The following is a 22,566-nucleotide window of genomic DNA, read 5'->3' as shown; positions in this document are numbered from 1 at the left end:
AGGTGTGAATGAACTGCCAAACTGAGGTAGGGGAGTCAGAAAAAACTGATAGGGGAGGAAATCTGTTATGAAGTTGTTAAAATTGTATGCCTATTTAGTTTTATGTTAGTTTGAACTGTATGTAATTGTTGACATTCAACCTTGCATTCTTGTAAAAATGGCAATTTTGTAACATTCGACCTGAAACAAGTCTGGAGTTTAGAAGCAGGTCTGGAAATCATCAGCATAAAGACAGTATTTCAAGCTATGTGGCTAGATTAGATCATTGTATTGGTCACGGTTCAGTCAGGAACCAGAAACCACATCAATTATTTTAACTGGAGGATGAAATACAAAGAGATGTTAGTCAGGTATTAGAAAATTGAAAAGGCAGCAAGAAGACACGACTCCAGGAGGAGTTACCGTTCCTTGGCTGGGGAGACAGAGGGGAGAGGCTGGACTCATAGAACGTAAAGGCTTGGAAGAGGGGCCCATGGGGCGCAGACCTCGGAGGAGGGGGCATCATTTGCCTGGTGTTTCAGAGAGGACTGATCCTGGTAATATGAGGGGAAGCCCTGCAAACTGGGAAAAATCACTGCCGCTGGAATCATCTGTCTCTTTAAGGGCGATAAGCCACTGCCATTCGGATTTCTTCTCCCTTTTCTCATCTTCCAGCTCACCTCTTGCGTCTTCCATTGGTAGAACCTAAATGGGATCAACTGGCAAAGGGGAACTGTGGTTTCCAGACACCCGAGCTCAGTAGCACAAAGCCTGGTATAAAAGAATAGCTTGAAGGTGAGACCCAGGCACCGAGGAATCAGCACGGTCACAAAAGAGTAAGTGTAGAGAGCACCCATGCCCTGGGACACTCCACGTGAGAGGCTGGGGGCATGGAGGCGAAGGAAACACAGAAGGAACAGCCAGGGAGGGAGGAGGGAAACTGAACATATGCACATCCTCGGTATCCCAGCGCAAAAGTGCTTCAAAGGAGAGCTGCTTATCAACCGTGTACAGTGTAAAAGGTCGAGTAGCTGTGAACTAAGAATTTGTTGATTTAACAATATGAAGTTATTGGTGCCCCTGACCAAAGGGGTTTTAGTGAAGTTACAAGGACAAAGAAGAAGGAATTGGAGTAGCAAAGTTAGATATTCAAGTATAGACAACGTACTGGGGTGGCTGCAAAAAGGAGCAGAGAAAAGGGGCAATATTTCGAAAGAGAAGTCTAGTAGAAGGATTTCCTTTTTGGCAGTGAAAGAATCGGTAGCATGTGTGTATACTAATGGAATGATCCAGTAGAGAGGTAAACCTAGATATCACAGAAGAGGAAGGGGCTAATTCCTGAAACAACACTCCTGGGATGGAATCAAGAGTGGGGGGATTTGCTTTAAGGAGGAGCAGGGGTGGTTCATCTCTAACAAAAGGGATGGTGAGTTCATGAGGACAGATGCTGAAAATCCTGCAGGTGTGGTGGTGGAATCTGTTGCGATTCCTTTATAATTGCCTATATGATTGCTTAAATTTTTCATGTCATCAACCTAGAGTGAAGATGGCAGAGAACATACCTAACAATGAAGAGAATGACAGAGTCCTTGGAGGAGGGCAGGGCTTTAGACTCTAACTCCTAGAGCCTCAGTTTCTTCATCTGAAAAATTCAGTTAAATAATAATGCCTGGTGCAAAATAAGTGTTATTAAATTCTCTTGCAAAATGAAACATATAATAGAGATGTCAAATATTACTAATGATTAAACCCATACAAAACAAAATCAAAATACTTTCTTGGTAAAAAATAGCCACAAGTATGTATAGCTTGGATTTTTCTTAATAATACAATGACATACAACATCATTTATCACTTTCCAAGGAACATGCATTTTAAAATGGATCTATTATACATGCATTCGCTAGGAATGTTTTCTAGCAGTGTTTGGGTTAAAAACCTAAATCATTACATTGAAAAGTCCTTGAAGTCGGAGGTATCTTGTTAAGTTTTCAGCATGAAATGACAGCACCTTACATATAGTAGAAGTGCAGTAACTATTTTGGAGTAAATTAATATAGCAATGCTGGTCTGGAACATACTACTTATGGGGGGGTGGAAGAGAAGCAGAGAAGGAATGAGAGAGAGAATTTATCAGATAAAGCCAAATTATAGGTAGTATTAACACGTATTTTCTGATCTGATGGAATATATCCTCATGTCCCTGAAGTTATTTCTAAGTCTAGTAACAAAATAGCTGACAACTAAATATATAGGAATGTTCTTTGTTCTTTGAGCCGTCATTGGATTTAAATTCAATTTAAATCACGGGCGCACAGGCAATCCTGAGTAATTACTAGTGAGATGAATTAATATTTCAGGTTTAATTTTTTTCATTTAAACCTTCCTCATAGAAAAGACAGGTTCTTTGTACAGCTTGGTCTTAAATGATATGCTAAAAGAGATGGCAGCTGAGATTAATGAATAAATAATAGTCTTTTTTCAAGAACTAATCTGAGAGGACAGCATGACTGTTTTTATGTTTGGACCATGTTAAAGTCATCTTTTCTGCTAATTGAGAATTCGCTGTCTATAAATTACATGTTCAATTTTGAGGCAAAGGGACTTTCCACATTTAATTTTTAGTTCTTACTATTTTTCTTCTTAGATGTTCCAGACCATGACTATGTCAGATTTATTCTTTGGAATAAGTAAATTTTTCTTCTGGTGGTTTTGAGGATTGGATGAAGAAACTGAGAAATTATTTGTAAGTCATCTGACTTATTGCATTGTATTGAAGAAAAACGATGTCAAATATCTTTTATTTTCTAACACTTTAATTGGAGTATAATTTGTATACCATAAAATTCACCCCTTTTAAGTGTGGAATTCAATAAATTTTACTGACTTTATAGAGTTGTGCAACCATCACTACAATCAACTTGCAAACAGATCCAGAAAGACCCCAAATCCCATTTGTAGTCAGTCCCCACCCCTACCCCCGACCCCAGGCGATCACTAACCTATAACTAATCTAACTCTTTCTCTATGGATTTGCCTTTTCTAGACATTCTGTACAACTAAATCATACACTATGCAGTCTTTTGTGCCAGGCTTCTTTCACTCAGCATAATGTTTTCGAGGTTCATTCATTCTCTAGAGGTCTTCAGAGGTCTTTTCATGTATACTTGAGATTCTTTAAAGGTCTTTCTGTATAGACCTCATAGCACTTATTTTATTATGCTTCACAGTTTCTATGGCAATTCAGTCTTCCTCATTGGACTGTGAAGTCGTTGGGGCAAGGACTCTATTTCATTCCTGGCAAACGATCACAATTTAATTTGTTATGTCGTTGGCATTCTGTTGGTGCTTGTTGAATTAATGATAGGAAAGTTGACTTTTCACTTCTGCTGTTTGATCCCTGTTGCGGATTGTTTCCTTGGGAAGCAGATTCGGAGATAGGATTTAGTGCACAGGATGTTTATTAAGGAGTATCCTTGGAAGGGAGGAGGAGGAAGTCAGTTTGGGTCCAGGGAGAGCTGTGCTGTGGTGAATACCCTACAGTAACCTCAGTCGATCCTGCAGGGAGCTCTGAAGCTAAAATGGCCAGTCAGGGTTGTCCCACGTTAGGCAGAAATGGTCCAGCCTTTTCCATCCCTTTTCGTTAGTCAGTCACTGGACCTGGGCCAGCATGTGAAGGGTGTGGCCTGAGCAGGATGTCCTTCCTTGCAGGGCACCTGCGCTGTGCAACTCTGTGTTCACTGAGTTTCTGTGATTTCTTTTTACCAAAACCTTAGTTAAGGCAATGTCATAATCACATTCTGCTAAGTCTTCCAGATTTTCTATTTCTGTTACAAAGGATCACTGTAATACATGTTAAATTCTGCTATGCTGCTAAAATAGTATTTTGGTGTACAACAAAATTTTTTTTTAAAGCTGCATCAAGTCCTTGTCAGAGGTGTTCTATAATTTTAGTTTAACATTAAGAACAAACAAAGCTTAAAAGACGAACAGATTTTCTAATCACTTTAGAAATACCCTGACGTTATCGTGTTTCATCATTTTTGCTAGATAGCTCTTCCCCTGTCAACATATGTGGGAGAAGCTGCTTTAGATTATTGAAACTCTTGGATGAATAATTTATCAAATTGTCATCAGCTGTTTATTTTTTCCCCTAACAATAGATTTTAATGGATCAGTCAACTTTTATTTTTCAAATTTTTTGTTTGCCAAAAAAATATTCATGAGCTTTTCTCACCACTTATTCTGTAATATCAAATTTGGCAGTGATCTTTTTTCAGTCTCCTTAAGTACAGTATCAGAGCTGAGAGAATTTTTGGTCAATAGTTAATGTTTTATTTAAAAAAAAATAAAACTTCCATTTGCTGGCAGCCTACTGACCTTTTGGCTTCAAACGTGTCTCCCCTTTCAGCATTCAGCACTGTTAGCCGTAAAGTCCTTTGTAAGCCAGGAACGGTTGGGCCCCTTTGTTTGGATTCACATCGTGCGTCATCCGGGGATTACTGGTGGATCTCTTGTTGCCCCTGATGTTCTTATTCAAAGGACTAATAGTAATGACAGAGTGCTTTCCACACTCTGGTTCTTTACCAGGTATTTTCCAGGCGGTGTAGCTGACTAACAAAGGAGCTTTTGTTCTCTTTGATGCCATCTCAATGACCATGTTGGTCTTTTTCTGTTTATTCCAAAGACCCCATAAATTCTACCAACTTGAGGAGCTAGTGTGTATAGAAAGTTTCCTGTGCATTATCTTATATTAATTTTGACACCAGCGTTATAGAGACGAGAACTTCATTTAATCTTTCGATAAGGGAATCTTGAGGTCCACAGAGAGGTCAAGTGATTTGTCCAGGGTCCTATAAAAGGAAATAGCCAACCTGATACACCAAAGCTGAGGCTAGCTCCCCAGTTATCGTGTTAGCAGCACTGGAGTTGAGCCAGTCAAGTTCCATTTAAGAAAGCTGTAAGTCATGTACTTGCTGCAAGCACAGTGCGGGCAGAAGAAATAGCAGCGGTCAATCCATTGACTGACTTTGTTATTGTGTTTTAAAGGGTTGTAAGAATTATAGAAACAAATATAAATAAGGGTATTTTGTTACTTAACTCAATCCTGAATTCCCATAAGGTCAATTATCTTGTAAAATGCTACGATAGGGAGTTATACTTATATTGGACAGACTGAATACATAGCCCTCTTTCCCCCTGAAAAGTCCACTACAATGAGAAAAAAAGAACCAAAGGTATTAGCCCCACTGGTTGGAAAGACTGGGGCAATACCCAGGTCTGCCGTTTGCTTTGCAAGTTCTGTTATGTCTGCTGGGTCACACGGTGCCAGTGGCCGGCAGCTTGCACAAAACTGTGGGCCCGTCATCCGCCTTAGCTTCCTCTGGGCCCCGCTCAAACATTCTAGCCTCACGGAGTCCTTGGTAAGTGATTTGCTTCATACTCAGTATATACGAGTGTATGTTGCTTCCAGAATCCAAACAGTCCTGCAGACACTGTGCTTCATTCTTAGTGGAAGAAGATGCTAGATGCAAAAACTTGGCATCTGGTATCTAACTTTAGGATAGATCTCAACTTGCCTCAGACCTGTCAAGCCTGAGAAATTTCACTGAGGTGGCAGGCTGCTTAAATTCTGTTGGATTTGTCATCTACTCTCTGGTATGCATATGTTTTGCCAGGACATTTTTTTTTCTTTTTAAATTAAAGTATAGTTGATTTACAGTTAGTTTCTGGTGTACAGCATAGTGATTCAGTTATACATATATATATTCTTCTTTTTCATTGTAGGTTATTACAAGGTATTGAATATAGTCCCCTGTGCTCTACAGCAGGACCTTGTTGTTTATCTATTTTATATACAGTGGTTAGTACCTGCTATTCCCAAACTCCCAACGTATCCCCACCCCATTTCCCCCTCTGGTCACCATCAGTTTGTTTTCTATGTCTGTGAGTCTCTTTCTGTTTTGTAAATAAGTTCATTTGTGTCCTTTTTTAAGATTCCACATATAAGTGATCTTATATATTTGTCTTTCTCTGACCTACTTCACTTAGTTTGATAATCTCTTGGTCCATCCATATTGCTGCAAATATGCCAAGATATTTTTACTTCTTCTTTGGCACATTCAATCAGCATGCTATCATCAATATGAGGAATTAGCATAATCTCTCGTGCAATGCAAGATGATAAGGTTGTCTCTGGACTGGATTATAACAGAAGATTATAGATTTGATGTATCCCCGGAGCAGTACAGTGAAAGGGTGCTACTGTCTTCGTCAGGTGAAGGCACACCAGTTCTAGTAGTGTGTATTTATATAGAGTAAAGGAGAAAAGCACTCATTAGACCACTAGCTGCATGCTTGGTAACAGAGACAGGGTTGATTTGATCCAGAGAAGAAACGACATCCAGAGCATCATATTCAGTTTAAGTTGCCATCTGGTTGAATTTGCAATAATCCATTTCATTCCTCAAGAGCCATCTCCCTTACACGTAGGCTAACCAGGATGATTGAACGGGGATGTGGTTGGGTTCACTGCACTCTTCCAGAAAGGCAGTATGGATTTTGATTTACTATTTTGACAGGCAGAGGCAGTTCTAGAGGCCTTCACTTGGCTTTTCCTACAACAATAACCCTCACTTTGTACATCAGGAAAACAATATGGGGATTCTGCCAGTTGCTGGGTATGTCTCTTCCAACAATGCATTCCAGGACTTGAAAGAAAAATAACCATACAGTGAGTTTAGAAACCCAAGAGACCCATTGTGAGCTGGATCAAAGGTAAACTTCATTAATCACCTGGATTTCATAAGCCCTTACTCTGGACCCTAATGGACCATGATCTTATTGGACTTTAATCTTATCTGAGTCTCTAGGAATTAGCATCTGTTAAACCTAGTAATTAAGTGTAGTCTAGTCAGTTAAGTCAGTGTCTAGTAATCCCCCCCCGTTTCTGGGTATTTTCCTTTATTCAATTTACTGTCCTAGTAAGTTATTCCAGGTCCCACTGGAGAAGGCTAAGAAGAACATATACGTTGCAAAGCTTTGGCCTTATATCAGGAGATTTCTTTAAGGGAGGCCAGGCTTCCATTCAGCAGACTCAGAGTCAGTGAACTGGATCACATCTAGAAATTGGCCAAGGCATCCTGATTCTTTTGTGGTGATTCAAGTCAGATTTCCGTTCACAAGACTCAAAGTTCATCATTTGTAGCCGTCAAGTAAGACTTTAGTAGGTTGCCCATGTAGTTCTGTCTGAGGGACACCACTAATAATTTGCAGGTCAGACCATTCTGATTACTGCTGAAGTCCTGCTACCCATTAGTGGGACCATGCCCATCTCTACAGGTTAAGCCCTCAGCCCCCCTCCCCCGCCACCTGGCTCCTGCCATTCTGGAATTCCATGAGATCCCCAAACTTCATTTTTATAGCAAAATCTCACACTCTTAATTTTAGCTAGAAAACTTTTCATGGATTCTGCTGTTCTCCTCACAAAGATATTTCTCAAAACTCTGGTGAAGGGGGATAACTTCTGAAATATCCTGGGTCCACAGTTAAAGTTTAAATAAGTAGGCAATAATAATATTATTACTCCAATATTCTCATTTGCCTGAACTTTCAGATAGCTTCCCAAAGCCTTAGATGCTTTCTTCTAAACTGAATATACCAAGGAATTTCTGGCATTGCAACTTCATTTAGCATAGGTAACGACTGTCTCCCAGAAAACTGTTAGAGCCACTTCCTGCCACTCGAACTGTCTTACTGAATCTAGACTGTCTGGATTGTGTACCATATCAACAAAGTCAGACCAATCCAATATTTTCATTTTTTTCCAACACAGTGTATGAGCTTTAGGATCCATTCTCATATGCATTATTCAGCTTTCATCCGAAATCAATTATAAAAAATTTTACATTGTTTTCATATTTATGAGACATCCAGCGAGCTCATACATGATTCCTGTCCTGTTGGAGCTTGCTGGGGTTTGAGCCGGGTTTACGCCTTGAAGCAATGAGTGGTGGTGAGGGTGAGTTTTGAGGAGGTTTGTTGTTCTCCTTCCACGTCAGCTACATCAGGACAGTTTAATACAAGTTTTTAAGACAGTTAGAGGGGCAGAGGGGCAAGGGGGAGCTAATGGTCTCAGATAAGAAAGGAACGGCTGCTCCTCCCATCAAGGAAGGCGTGGTGCATTTGGGCATTCAAGGTATAGCTTCATGTATCTCTTCTTACTTTATGTGTATCTCACTTTTATTTTCAGAATCTCATTCCTTTATAACCAAAGCCCTAATCGCAACATGAAAGGCTCCAGGAGATTCTGAATTTAATTTGCCCACCAGTAGAATCACTTTTTTTTTTTTTTTTTTGGAATCGTGGCCCTATGGCTACAGAAGATAACGTGTTCAGGAAACTTATAGAAGAACTCTGGTTCTTTCCCTGAACCACGGCCTGGAAATTTTCAGTCCCGAGCTCATCCTTTTTCTTATTCTCCATTCACCGGCTCACTCGGATTCCATCAATCAACCTCACAGTTTTACAGTCTAATTACTACTAGAGTATGCTATTAAGTTAGTTATTTTATCTTTCAAAGATGTATCTTCTAATAGGCTTTTCATTTTGGTGACTAGAGGTGATAGTTTAACAGTCATTTTGCCTCTGTGGGTCATAGGATTTCCCATTTGCTACAGGACGTGGGTCACTGATATTTTTATTATTGAATCTAATCGTATCTGAAACCCACACTCAAGATTCTCATCCTTAAGACTCTGTTTCTCTAGAGTCAACTCTGTTAGCAACAACCGTATCAGTCAGGGTTTGGTCAAGGAAACAGAATCCTATTTCTGAAATCTGGACATTAAATGTTTCCATAGAATCAGGTTGTGGTACTGAGGGAAGAGATCGATGGGGTGGGAGAGAGCAGTCCTTAGTAAAACGGCCACTGAAATTCAGGGAGCAGTTGCAGAAAGCTGGGGAATGTGGCAGTTAGGCTCTGTCTGGAGCAGTAGAGTGACACCTGACACCTTTCATAAACATGTCAGGAAGCCACTGTAAAGCTCATGTCCTTACACACACTATCTATTCCACCTTCCCAGAAGAATCGATTCTGGTACATTTCTGATTTCCAAATCTCGAGCTCAAACCTGGACCACACAGGATAGGTGACTTTGGAGAACATAGTTCTTGACCTTAAAAGACAATGGTAGTGTGAGTGGACAACAGAAAATACCGTGTAATGTCTGAAACTGAAAAATAAAAGGAATGTTAGGAATATGAATATGTTATTTGAACCAGAGAGCTAGATGCTGTGTATGATTTCCTTAATAGAGTGCATAATGAGAGTAGAATGGCATCCGATGACAAGATACTATTCATCTTATAAGCCTAGTAATACCATTTAGTTTAAAAAGTGTTTTTTAAATGTGTAAATATTCTAATTTAAAAAGAAATCCAGGACAACAGTGTTAAGGGAGTATCCTTTTTCAGGCGAGTTAGTTTTTATTGTGCAGATGAAAACATCCATAAAATAATTTTATGACTCTTTGGAAAGAAATGGAGCATTCTGGTTGGTTGCACTGCTATATTTGCTCGAGCTTGTCATTCTCAGACCTGGAGGAGACATAATATCCTCGAGTGGACCACATTATGACCTTGGCACACATTGCATTTAAAGGGCATTAGTTTCTTTTGGTGAAGCCATGCCCAAAGCAGACAGCTCTCGGGGGTAAAAGGTCGTGTCAGTTTTACCTGGAGCATAATTTTGACTGGCTATTCACAGTTACAGAGAGGAGAAGGGTGATTTCTGCTTTCCATGGCAAATTCTGGATCTGGTTGAACTGGCAGTTCCAGCAGGATCTACATGATTTAGATGGAGATTAAGCGCTAAATGCAACTGTCAGCTTGAGGTTTTGTTGTGAATCAGAGCAGGGAGAACTTGGCTTTGTATGTAGAGGATATAGAAAGAACTGTCTGTAAACTTATTTTAGATCCTTAAATGATAATTGTCAAAGCTGGGAAAATCTTTTGCTTAAACATTCTTTTGGAAGAAGAGACGTTTGGAATGGAATTTATTGTTTTATTGTTGTTGAATGTTTGTTTCTATATATTAACTGAAAACAGTACAGCCCAGAAATTAGAAGTCTTCTGGAGAAGCAGAATTGCATAATGTATTAAACATGTGTCTTTTGGAAGTAAATTCTTCCAGTTCAGGTCCTTATTCTGCCTTTTGCTAGCTGAATCCTGAATTGTTCCATTTAAGCATTGGTTTCTCTTGCTTACAAAGAAGTTAATAGTCCACCCTCATAGTTTAGGAGGATTCGAAGAACTGATAATACATGTAAATTGCTTAACAAAGTTTCTAGTACATAAAAGATTAGCTAGCATTATTATGAATGGGTGTGGACTGTTTTTTTCAAAAATATGTCACACAAAGACACGTTTATACACTATGACGGAGTAGGTATGTGTGTACAGATGAGAACTTAAGAAATTTCAAGCAATGACATGACACTATTCAGGGTCTTACCTTTTGGTGTTCTTTGAGGGTACACAATTAGGAACATTGCACAGTTGTTGAAAGGAATAAATAATATTATGTAAATAAAGTCTCTTTAGTTCTGCAGAGACTCTTACACATGTAAACAGATCTTTCAGAGTTACAGTTGACAGTCAGAATCAGAGCAATAGTAGCATTCTACTCTCTTCAATGGAACACATATTGAGGAGAGTGATGAATAATGCTACAGTCTTTTCCTTGGAGCCTAGGAGAGCTGCATGGGGCAAAGGTTTCAGCATCTTTGTGTCCCAGGGCACTGATAGAAGAAGGCCATCCTCATAGAATGTTCAAACAAGTGTTACTTACTATTATCCTTACTAATTATAGGACAAAACAAAACAAGGGCAGAAATAAATATCAGAGTTCTCTTAACTGAAGTTTTTTGTTTTACTGATAAGCATATGAGACTTGCTCAAGGTCACAAAAGTGTTATTATCTGAATCTACCGTGGAAAGAAGGACTTCCTGTTTCCAGTTCTTCCCTCTACTGCATGTTGATGGTACCCTGCTGTATCCATTGGTTATGGATACCATAAGACACTATCACAGAGTGGGTGGCATAAACAACAGAATTTTTTCCTCACAGTTCAGGTGCCTGGAAGTCCAAGATCAAGGTGATGGCAGGGTTGGTTTCTCCAGCAACTTCTCTTTTTTCCTTGTAAATGGCTGTCTTCTGGGTCCTTTCACGGTCTTTCCTTAGGGCATACACATCCATGATATCTCTTCCTCTTCCTATAAAGCTTGATTAGGGCCCACCCTGATGACCTAATTTAATCTTAATCACCTCCTGAAAGACCCAAACGCAGTCACATTGAGGGCTAAGGCTTTAACATATAAATTTGTGGGAAGACACATTTCGGTCCATAATGCCTACCCATGGAAAAACTGCTTTCGTAATATTGCTCTAACATTCTTCTTTTAAGGTGAAATCTTTGCTGGGTACTGGATACGTCTGTGTCCAGATCTAGGTTTAGGCACACGTATGTGAAACCCAGTCATTGCATCTTGGCACCCAGCAGTCAGGGACCGGGCCAATCTGCCAAACAGAATAAAATAAAAATCGTATTTTCAGAACAATTCAAAATGTTAGCTCAGTTGTAAATTATCAACACCTTTGTTATATTCAAGTGAGGAGGAAATGCATTTCAGGTTAAATGGAATAAGCTGGTAATTGCATTTCTTATCACGGTGCTATTTTGAAACTAGTTTAATAGCAGTGAAAACATGCTTCTACATAAATGTTTCTGCATTCCTAACGTTTGATTTTCCAAGGAAGAGTCTTTATCAGAAAAGAAGAAAAATCTGGATGGGGAACATGATCTTCATGCTTCAAGGAAATATAGCTGTTGGTGGAGATAGAAATTACAGAGATCGAGGTGGAGATAGGGTAAGGGTGGAGGTAGGGATAGAAACATTTTCGTGTAGGGTTACAGATCTTGTTGTACAACAAAACATTTTATTCTTACGCATGAACCTGTATGAAGGCAAGTCCATCTCTTTTTGAAAACTTACGTCTGCCATGTCAGACAAGCTACTTACAGAGCCTACTGAGGGCACAGAAATTGCAGACTCACTTAAAAAGAAATACACGTAAGTGATTTAACTGCTGAGAACCACTTTTTTTGCCTGAAAGAACACAGTAATTATTTCACATAAATAGAATTATTTTATGTAATAGTTGAAATGCAGTATTTGGGTGACTTGATGAGAGCTGATATTTGGAGCAGATGAGCCCAGGAACCAGACTGGGTCTCTGGTCTCCCAAGATAGGCAGAACGCTTTCTTCTACAAATCTTGGCTCCATTTTACAGAACAGGAAATTGAAACCCAGAGAGATGAGTGGTTTTTTTTTAAAAAATCCAACTAATGAGGAAGAGGTAGAGATGGAATTAGAAGCCAGGGAGCTTCATTCTCACTGAATGAGATAGAATACAGACTGCTCAATGTTCAGCACTGCTACTTTTGTTAGCTACTAGGGAACAAACAACAAGATGTATTGTAATAAATTAAACATTACTTGGACTTAGCACATTCACACCCCTAGCAGGCTTGTGGCCATCCTTTGGAGAGTAAGAATGTCTAAGGGCAACCCCAGAGGTTTACAACCAGTAGGGAGAGCTTAGTGAACCAGCATGGCTCTGGTGAAGACCACACCAAAATGTTTGGTCTGGGGGTCAGTTGTCTCGGGGATAGGAGCTGTAAAGGCAGCTATGTACCTGAGGTAGCCAGCAAGCTAGTAGTTAGTTAAGAGAGAGCACACTTGACCATGGCTCATAAAAGGGATCTTCATATGGGTTAGAGTTTGGCCCAAATTAAGCTATAAGTTACCACTTATCTGTCACACAATCTAAATCCATCCCACTGAAAAATAAGTTTCTGAGAAGGTAATTCTGAATCTGGAAATTGTCTTTGTTTGGCTATGTTAAAAACACTGGACATTTTCTCATACAGAGTTGCCAGATGGGATAGAGGTTCACTTCTCTCCTTTTTCATCACATGTCACTAAAATACAAAAACAAAACCAAATTCTTAGTGTCTTTCCCGGAAATATGGTATGATTTAGTGTCACTGATGCTGAATTTTATGTCATAGAAGACAGATCTTTATTGCCTAGGTGAACAGTGTGAGGAAAGAAAGAACAATTGGGAATCTGTGAGCACCTAACATCTTTACCCTTGGGTTTAATATTCTAGAGTAAGCATTACTCAGAAATGAAGTTTTTCACAAAGAACTGTAACTGTTTTTTTTTTTAAATTATGTTTTCTTTTCTCTGAGCTGCATAAGACATGCTGGCTGGTAATGAGATTGTCACAAGACAGTTTAGTGCTTGGATGGAAAGAGTTCTAGATCAACTGTAGATGGGGAAAAGGAAGCATCCGTGCAGTGACTGGTCAGCTGAACTTGGATGTAATTTCACTTACCCTGCTATTTGTGCTTCTGCCCAAGCCATGCAGTGTTTAAATGCTAATGTGATGTCAGCATTTTCTTTACTATTTAGACAAAAGAAAACCTAATGAGATATTTCTAAGCTGTACATGAGTTTCATAGCAATCTTTGGCTTGGAATTAAATTAGGATAAAGAACTCCTCAAAATAACTCTGAAGTCTCAACTAACCCACAGCAACAGGTTTTACCATAAGACAGACATTTCTATTGGGAATACTGATTTGATTAAGTGTTCACAATAGAGAATTTTATTTAGCAGTGCCATCTGCAGCCATAATTAGTTTGAACTTGTGAAAATGAAGAGTTTGACAGGAGATATGACATTAATTTCTGAGAAAGGAGAATTTCCTTACTTTGCATGGATGAAAGCACAGAAATATAATGAAAATGCATTCGCAGAGATGCTACAGGAACTCATTAGGAGCTTTTAAAGGTCAAAAACCTTTAAAAAAAAAAAGAGAGAAAACTGGAAAATGACTCTGGACTTGAAGTTGAGTTAGTAGGAAGCTGACTTAGCACTTCTTATTACAAGCACAGCTTCTTTTTTGATTGGAGCCACAGTGGATTACTTTCATAAAACCCAGAAACTAGGGTTCCTTGAAAAATATAGAGGTGCTAACCAAATATCTACACCTCCTTGGGCACTTAGACCCCCAAGATGCAGACACCTGAGCAGTGCTTCAGAGAAATGTCTGATGGAGACCAGCAGGCTTTCCAGGTCTTCTTGATTTTTAATGTTCATCCCTATTCCTTGGGAATCTTGGGAAAATGCAGATACTGACCGGTCTGGGATGAGGTGAGATGGAAGCCTGCTTTTCTAAAAGGTGATGCTGGTCCCCACTTTGGGTAACAACCTAGACCATTGGAAACAGGAAAACTGGGAGGCTGGTTCATCCACAGCCACTCTTTCCCAGCTCTCCCCCAATCCCAAGGTAGTCAGGGAAAGGACACTTTTCTCTTCTACCAACTTCTTACTCTCTGTGTGCCCTTCCTGCCCCTCATTTGATGTTTATGCCATTTTGAGGTTCCCTGGAAACCCTGGGGATGGAAGGGATAAGAAAGTATGGTTTGCTCAAGGTTTAAAAGAATCCTCCCTAGGAATACTCACAACTCATTTCTTATCTTTCATGTGTGTCTGGGGACATACATTTTTGTTCTTGGCTTTAATCCCAAATACCAGAATTCTCCAATTCTCTTGACCACTCCTGGCAGAAAGAAATTCTTGCTCTTCTTTTAATATGAACATTACATTTAATATGAATACATACACTGTATGTATTAAATGTAGTGTTCATCCTTAAGATAAATAATTACTTTAAAACAGACATACTTTCTTTTTTTTTTAAATAATGGCTGAACTTATTATCTGAGATCCTTATGTACGAAATAAACAGAGTATCTAACTGACTTCCTACTGGATTGGAATTCAGAAGATCTGACTTTTGCTCAGTCTATCACTTATTCTGTGACATTTAACTTTTCTTGGTCTCTGTGTCCCTATTTTACAATGCAGAAGCTTGATGAGATGATTACTCAGATGTCTTTTGAAGCTACAGTTCTAAAGGCCTAGTAAATGTAGTAATTGAGTTTAATATATTGCAAGAGTAAATTTTATTTTTTTTGCCACCATTGTATATTTTGGAAAAATTACTTAATTTTTGCCCCCTCTAGTTTTCACATCCACATTGAGGGCTTAATTAGCAGCGTATGTAGCTCAGTGAGAGGTCAGTTAATTCTAGTCTTATTACTTGACCGCTGCTGTCTTAGTATGTAAGAATTATTCCAGCTGGGGAAGAAATATGCAGAAGTATGAATCATGCAGTGCAATAATCTCTGTTAAGAACCTTTACTTAAATAAAAACCCAGCTTTATTGAGATATAATTCACACACCGTGTTATCCTATAACTCGCCCTTATAAAGTGTACAATTGAATGGTTTTAAGCGTATTCACAGAGTTGTGTCATCATCACCACACTCAGTTTCAGAACATACCATCATCCCACAAAGAAACTGCACATCCACTAGCAATCATTCTCATTTCTCCTCAAATCTCCCTGTCCCCATCGCTAGGTAACCACTGATCTCCTTTTGCATCCATGGATTTGCCTATTCTAGACATTTCATACAAAGGGCATCATACAGTGTGCTGTCTTTGTGACTGGCTGCTTTAACTTTAACAGGATGTTTTCAAGGTTTGTGCATATCATAGCATGATTAGTACTTTATTCCTTTTTATTGCCAAATAATGTTCAATTACATGGATGTACCACAGTTTATCCATTCATCCATTGATAGACATTGGGATTCTTTCCATTTTGGGTTATTATGAAGAATACTGTTATGAACATGCATCCATGTGTTTTTGTGTAGATGTTTTTATTTCTCTTAGATGCCTAGGAGGGATCCTGCTAGGCTGTATCATAACTCTATGTTTAACATTTTGAAGAACTACCAGACTGTTTCCAAAGAGGTGGCCCAACTTTACATTCCCACCAGCAGTCTATGAGGTTTCTAAATTCTCCACTTCCTTGACAACACTTGTTACTGTCTGTCTTTTTGACTATAGTTACCCTACATATCCAGTAAAGTAGTATCTCATTGTGGTTTGATTGGTACCACCCCTATGGTCAATAATGTTGAGGGTCTTTTCATGTGGTTACTGGCCGTTTGCATATCTTCTTTAGAGAAATGCCTAATCAGAGTCTTTCCTCATTTGCAAGTGGGACTGTCTTTTTATTATCTGAGTTGTAGGAGTTCATATATTTTATACACAAGTCCTTGATCAGATGTGTAGTTTGTAAATATTTTCTCTTAGACTGAAGGTTGTCTTTTCACTTTGGTAATGATGTACTTGAAATAACAAAACAATATTTAATTTTGATGAAGTTTAATTTGTCTATTTTTCCTTTCATTGCTTGTCCTTTTGACATCATATCTAAGAAACCACTGTACCAAGATTTATACCTACGGAAAACTCCCACTCTCGATTGAAACATTGGAAACATATCTAAAATAATTCAGAGTTCCAGAAACTGATAAACTAAACACACAAGTTGATAAACAGTTCAAAGCAGTTCTGACAGAAGGACAGCTGGTCACTTGGGAAATCTTCACATCCACAGGCCATATGACACTTTGACCATTCCTTCTGTCACATCGTTAGGCCAGATTGCAAAAACACATTAAAGATGTTAAGTGCTTAATTATTTCGGGGAACAACTTATCTTCTAAGGAATATAAGCCGGTTGGAAAACATGCTGAGCTCAAAATTCATAAGACAGGCATCTTGTGTGTTGTTTCTCTGTGATTGGCTCATACTGAGAATCTTTATAACAGGATCTAACACTTATTGAATATTTTAAAGAATTCAATTAACTGATGAACAGCTGGCTGCTCATTTGATCCTGTCCCCTCTCTTGAAATCTCTTAGACTGCTGTCAAGTGATAACCTATTAATTCAAATTACCAGCATTATAATCTCATGGCGCTTTATATTACCTAGTCCAAATGAAACACTTTGAAAAAAAAAATCAGAGTTACTTTCTATTTGTCAAGTGTTGAAAGCTTTTCTTTCTAGTTGTGAAGGTGTGCTCTGATCCCCTAAAAGCCAAAAATGGGTTTTCTTTACTATAAAAATGCTGTTTAAAACATGAGAGAAGACAACTAAGTATTTCCTTATCTTACCATCTGAATGAAATGTTTCATTTTGCACGGTCTCTTCCACTCTTTGCTTCAGCCGTGTATATTTTACTTGTTACAACGATAATGAACATAAAATTTTCAAACAGTATTTTAGGATATGGTCTCTCCAGCACACTCATGCATGGAGATGTTGCTGTCTAGATGTATCAGAAAGTTATAGACTTGCTAAGTGGCTTTGCTCAAGGCAGCCAAGTCCTATTTTGAGAGCTTGAGAGCTGTCTGATGACCTCATTTCCCCTCTGCAGTGATCTTTACACACCTCTAGGCTACACTCCCTATTTGTGATGAATTTTCTGCCCTCCCACCCTTTCACAAACAGGGAAAGTTATGACCATGTTCTTCCCTTGGGCTATGCAGTTCAGCCCCTGGCCACCTCTCAGATTTCTTCCCACACTGCTTCCCCCCATAGCTGGCTCTGCTCCAGACACCACGGCCAAGAGCTTTCTTCCCTCAGAGCTTTTCACTCGCTCTCCCTTCCACTGGGAACACTCTGTGCCTGGATGTTGCACATTTGGCTCCTTCTTAACCCTCATCAGCTAAACATCAGCTCAGGGAGAACTTATTGTCCTCATCGAAAGTGCCTCTCTCCGCCTCTTCCTGCTGCATCACATCTCTCTTGTTTTGTTTTCTTCCTAATGCGTATTATTGTCCATGCAAATCTATAAAGTCTGATATTCATGTGCTCTTATTTGTTTACTGTCTGTTCCCCCTCTGCTGACAAATGAGTATTTCACGAAGGAGGAATCCTGTCTGTCTTCTCCACGATAAACTGGTACTTATTACCACCCTTGGCACAGTAGGCCCTCCATAAATATTTACAGGATGAATAAATGAGCGAAAGGGTCGACTTAAGCATAGCTTTCTCTCCATGCTAGTGTCCTTTCTTCCTTCCCGTCCCTTCTGAATGGAGAGAGCAGCTGATTATGGCTTTTATGTTTTGTAATAGGTGTGAAAAATACCCAAAAAGGAAAGATTGGAAAAATACATGCGTGGCTGGAAGTGAGGCTAACAAGTATCTTAATGTCTCTGAGGAGAGGCCCGACTGTTACACGTGGACCAAAAAGCACTCCTCTGAGAAATAGTTTCCAACACCTTTAGTCAGGCAGAACTACTACGGTGTAGTAACAACTTTCTTGATAGACGGATGGTTTGCCTCAAAGCTGCTTGTGATACAATATAATACAATATAGTAAAATATTCTGTTTTGATATCATTTGGTGCATTTTCTGCTGTGTTTGAGCCTAGAAACCTTGCTCAGTGATAAAAAGAAAGAAGAAAGCACGGCAGTGCTTTGATCGTGAATTTGATGGCAAAGATAAACAAAAACCAGGTGTGACTGGGTTTGAAAGGGATTGAAGCCCCAGGAGAAAGTAGATGGTTCTTGTCTCTGAAAACTTTAGGTTAAAGAGGCATTTTATTCTGAGGTTGGACCTCGTGAGCAATGGAATTACTTCTATACCCATCTGAGCTTCAAACTGCAGAGTTTAATGTCGTCATCCTAGATCAACCAGATCTCTCAGAAAACAAATTAAATTAATAAAGAATGGAAGAAAGTGGCCTGGCCAGATAAACTGAAAAGAGTATCCACAAGTAAAATCTTTTTTCTTTGAAGAGCTGGTTCTCCTTACTGTCTCTGGGGATGCGACTGCCTGCCCTTTGAACAAAACAACCATCTTGGCACTCGCCTCGGGAGTCCCTCTCGGCACTGACTGTTATCCCTCTAGCCTCCTGTAAGCCTTTTCCGCTGTCCTATTCAGGCTCTCCAGCAGGGTGAGGGACCAGTTGTAGCAGAATCCTGCAGGTGTTTGTTTCATCTTTCATTTCAAAGTGGGGATTCCTTGGCAACTGGGATCACCCTACTGAGACTGAAAAAATAAAATGGCAACTTATAGGCCTACATGCTAGGCTCTGAGGTTCAGTTTTTGTCAAGGTGGCAGCTGGAAGTCAGGGAACAGTTTAGCTTGTGGATGGGAGGGGTGGGGGAGGCAGGGAGAGGGTGGAGGGGGAAAGGATAGACCATGCAAATGCAGCATGTACGCATTTCCAACCTCAGGATTTTATTATGTTCTTGATCACATAGGATTTTAATTCTACACTAGCACGTGGGGTAGAAATGTAAGAAGAGAGAAAATGGAAGAAGAATAAGAGAAAGAAAGAAAGAGTAAGCTATTAGGGGACCATTGGTAGACTGACATATACACCTCTTAATTCAGGGAGTGTACTTTCTGATATATCATCCAAGACGCATGATGGAATATAACTAATACAATATTTATTTTTAGAGTAAATTTCTCCAGTTCTTAGAGGAATTTTCCAATGTTTATAAAAATCATTTATTTACACACCGGTAAACTATGTAACTATAACCGTAAAATCCCCTAAATTAATGTAGAATAATTTTAATATAATCATAATATTTAACTTTTATTAACTGTTCATTGTGCTCTTTTGAATGTCTTACTTTTATCACTTATTTCTTCCTCAGAGCCTCCCTATGAGGACTTAATAAGTCCTACTGTTATTTCCATTTTATGGATGAGAACACTGAGGCATGGAGTGGATGAGGAACTTACTCAAAAATGGTCAAGAAATCTCTAGGAATGGATTGTTGCGGATATGAATCTTTTAGAAGATGGAGAACATTATTAGATTCAAGAAATTTGACAGTGCTACAATAATACCATGTAACACACAGTCCATCTAAACAAGCAGGTGAACTCTGGAGACTGAGTAAAGTTTATCCTTGAAATTGGTTAGACACTAGATTTCCTTCCCAGCTTTGATTGGCTGTATTAGGAAGGATTGCTTCTTAGAATATACATGCGACTTCTAAGTGAAAAAACGGACCATCTAGTTTTTTCTTTTAATTATGTTTTGAGGGGAGGCATACGTTTTGGGAAAAATAGACACTCAAAGTATCCAGTGCTTGGTCACACCCATTCAGGAGTGAGTTGGATAGCTCTTCACTTTAGGAAGAAAGACATCAGCAGAATTTTTCCAGGAGTCCTAATCCAGGTAGGCTGAGCAATGAGTGATTCATTTATTCATTTATTTGTCAAATAATGTTTGGGTACTTATCGGGCACTCTTCTGCATACTAGGAATAAAAAGATGAATAACATTAAAACATCTATAATTGATATAGCCTCTTGCCTTAAAGAGCTTGACTCACTGAGGAGATGGTCTTGGGTGGAGAAAATTACAATACAAATAGATGAGCGCTGTCACAGAGATGTTATAGGAGGATGAACGGAGACTGGGGAACCTCCAGCCCTACCAAGAGAGTAGGGTGGAAATGAAAAGCAAGCATTTCAGGGAGTCAGGACAGTATGGGAAAAGGCACTGGTGAGAAACCATGCAAAATGACTAGATATCAGTTAAACAGGACTCGGGGTGATTTGCGATCCCTTATCTATTACTGACGTTAAACATGACATTCTAGAGCCCCACCTTCCATTGTCCTGTTATATAAGAGACTCTACTCAAGGCAGCTTCCTTCCGCCAATGTTCCTCATCACCCAAACAAACCTGCAACGGCTCCTTCCCTTCCCCTTTTGGTTATAATTTGTTAAATTCATCCAGGGTTTACTATGAATCAGGCAGAGAGCCGAGCACTTTCATTTGTTATCTCATATCTCTTTAGAAAACCTCTATGAAGAAGTTTTCATTTTGATGCCTCTGTTACCAACGATGGAACTCAGGACTAGAGAGGGAAACTTTCTGAAGATATCTTGGTTGATAAACGACACAACGGGGACTGAAAACCAGATCCACTTAATGCTAAAGTCTATGTTCTTAGATTGACACTCTCCGTCCTCCTCAAGAATCAGCTAAACCTTTTGTGATATTTCCTCTTTCTGTCTAACCATGTGAAAATGCAAATCACGACTATGGTAGGTGAACAATTTCACGGAGTTGAATGAACAGCCTTAGTGCTGATGCTTGGAGAGAGCAACAGATTTTCTTTTCAATAACAAACATGTCAGTTATTTTAAACCAATTTTATCCAGTTAAAATATAAGAGGATGATCCACAGTGTATATGTCTGTATGACACATCCCAGCAAAGAGGAAGGACCCTACTTCCCACCAGTCCTCTTCACTCAAAGAAGACATATGACAATTCTTACCTTATGCTCCATGTCCAGTATTTTTTATTACCTAATGTATATATATTATTCTGTTGTAGAAACCTACACATAAATTTTATATGTATATATCTCTTCTATTTTTGTATTATACCTTTTATTACCTGATAGACATAAGTCAGAGACTCAAAAAGCAATGATTCTTTTTTGGATTATCTTGCAATTCAAAGCCTCAAAAACTATTTGAAGATTTGAGGTCAGCAAACTAGTACGGAAAGACAAAGAAACTTGAGTTCTGCTTCCAGATCTTCAACTAACTAGCTCTGGAACATTAGGTGGTCTCTTTGAGCACCAGTTTCCTAACCTATGGATTGTGGAGACTACACAATTTCTGAGATCCTTATCAATTTCCAGAGTGCAGTGATACTAATGTTTTAGTGGGTTTCATGCCCCTGCTGTTAAAAAGCAGATCGGAGACCTTTCTGTAGTCGATGAGCAGTTAACTTCTTTCTTCAGTCTTGGCCAGAATGAAATGAGTCACTAATACCTAGTAAGCCTGAGAGACTGAGGAGCAAGACAGGTAACTTCTAGCGGGTAAGAAAGGATCTAGATGACCCAGGTCTGAATGGGCCCTGGAGTAAGCTACCTGGTGGACAGCAAGTAGAATGAGGACAATGGGGATATTATAAAACTCTGTGTCTAATGGCTCTGTCCCAGAGTGATGCCAAAGCTTCAACTTGGTTGGCAAAACTACAGTGCTGCCTTGAGTAGCCAGATGGGCAACAATCCGAATGTATTTATGTGCCTGCAAAGATATTAAGTAAACTCATCCATAGAAATGAAAGGAAAATTCAATTTAGTTGAATGACAACTCCCTTTCAACAAAGGGGTAGAAAAGCAGATACCCTTAGGTTTCTCAGTCATATCCTGAGGGGTGGGGAGTATTTATAATTAGTCAAGGCAGAATCTTCTCTCTTTAGGCTTTGGAAGAAAGTGCAATGTAAATGAAAGATGAGCTTCCTTCCTGTCACGGAGATATATGCTGCAATTAGCAGAAGTTGATGGGACAGTTTTAAAGACGCTGTAATTGACTTGGGCCGTTAGCCCATAAAACACAACTCCGACGTCTACTGTGTAATTATTTGACACATTTCAGGCTTGGCAAACAATTTCGGGACCCACAAACAAGTACTGAGTGCATTCTCATTCACAGCAGGGCTCACAAACAGGGTTTATCTCCCTTACATAAAAAAATGTTAGGCGTGCTTTCTTAGCACACACAAAGACATAATTCAGCAGCCTGAGAATGC

General features: G+C 39.2%; 1 long non-coding RNA gene and 1 pseudogene across 1 annotated transcript; both read left to right on the top strand.

Moving 5' to 3' along the window:
* Positions 1-706: 706 nt before the first annotated feature.
* LOC140696685 (uncharacterized) lies at positions 707-2,839 on the top strand. Its single transcript, XR_012073206.1, has 2 exons — positions 707-774; positions 2,627-2,839. It is a non-coding gene; the product is annotated as an uncharacterized lncRNA (long non-coding RNA).
* Positions 2,840-5,285: 2,446 nt separating this feature from the next.
* LOC116280686 (large ribosomal subunit protein eL8 pseudogene) overlaps positions 5,286-22,566 on the top strand; it is a 37,152-nt pseudogene continuing 19,871 nt past the window's right edge.

The sequence above is a fragment of the Vicugna pacos genome, chromosome 5 (assembly GCF_048564905.1).
Source record: "Vicugna pacos chromosome 5, VicPac4, whole genome shotgun sequence".
NCBI lineage: Eukaryota > Metazoa > Chordata > Mammalia > Artiodactyla > Camelidae > Vicugna > Vicugna pacos.
Note: the sequence above shows the minus strand (reverse complement) of the source record. Positions and strands in the feature narration are given on the sequence as shown.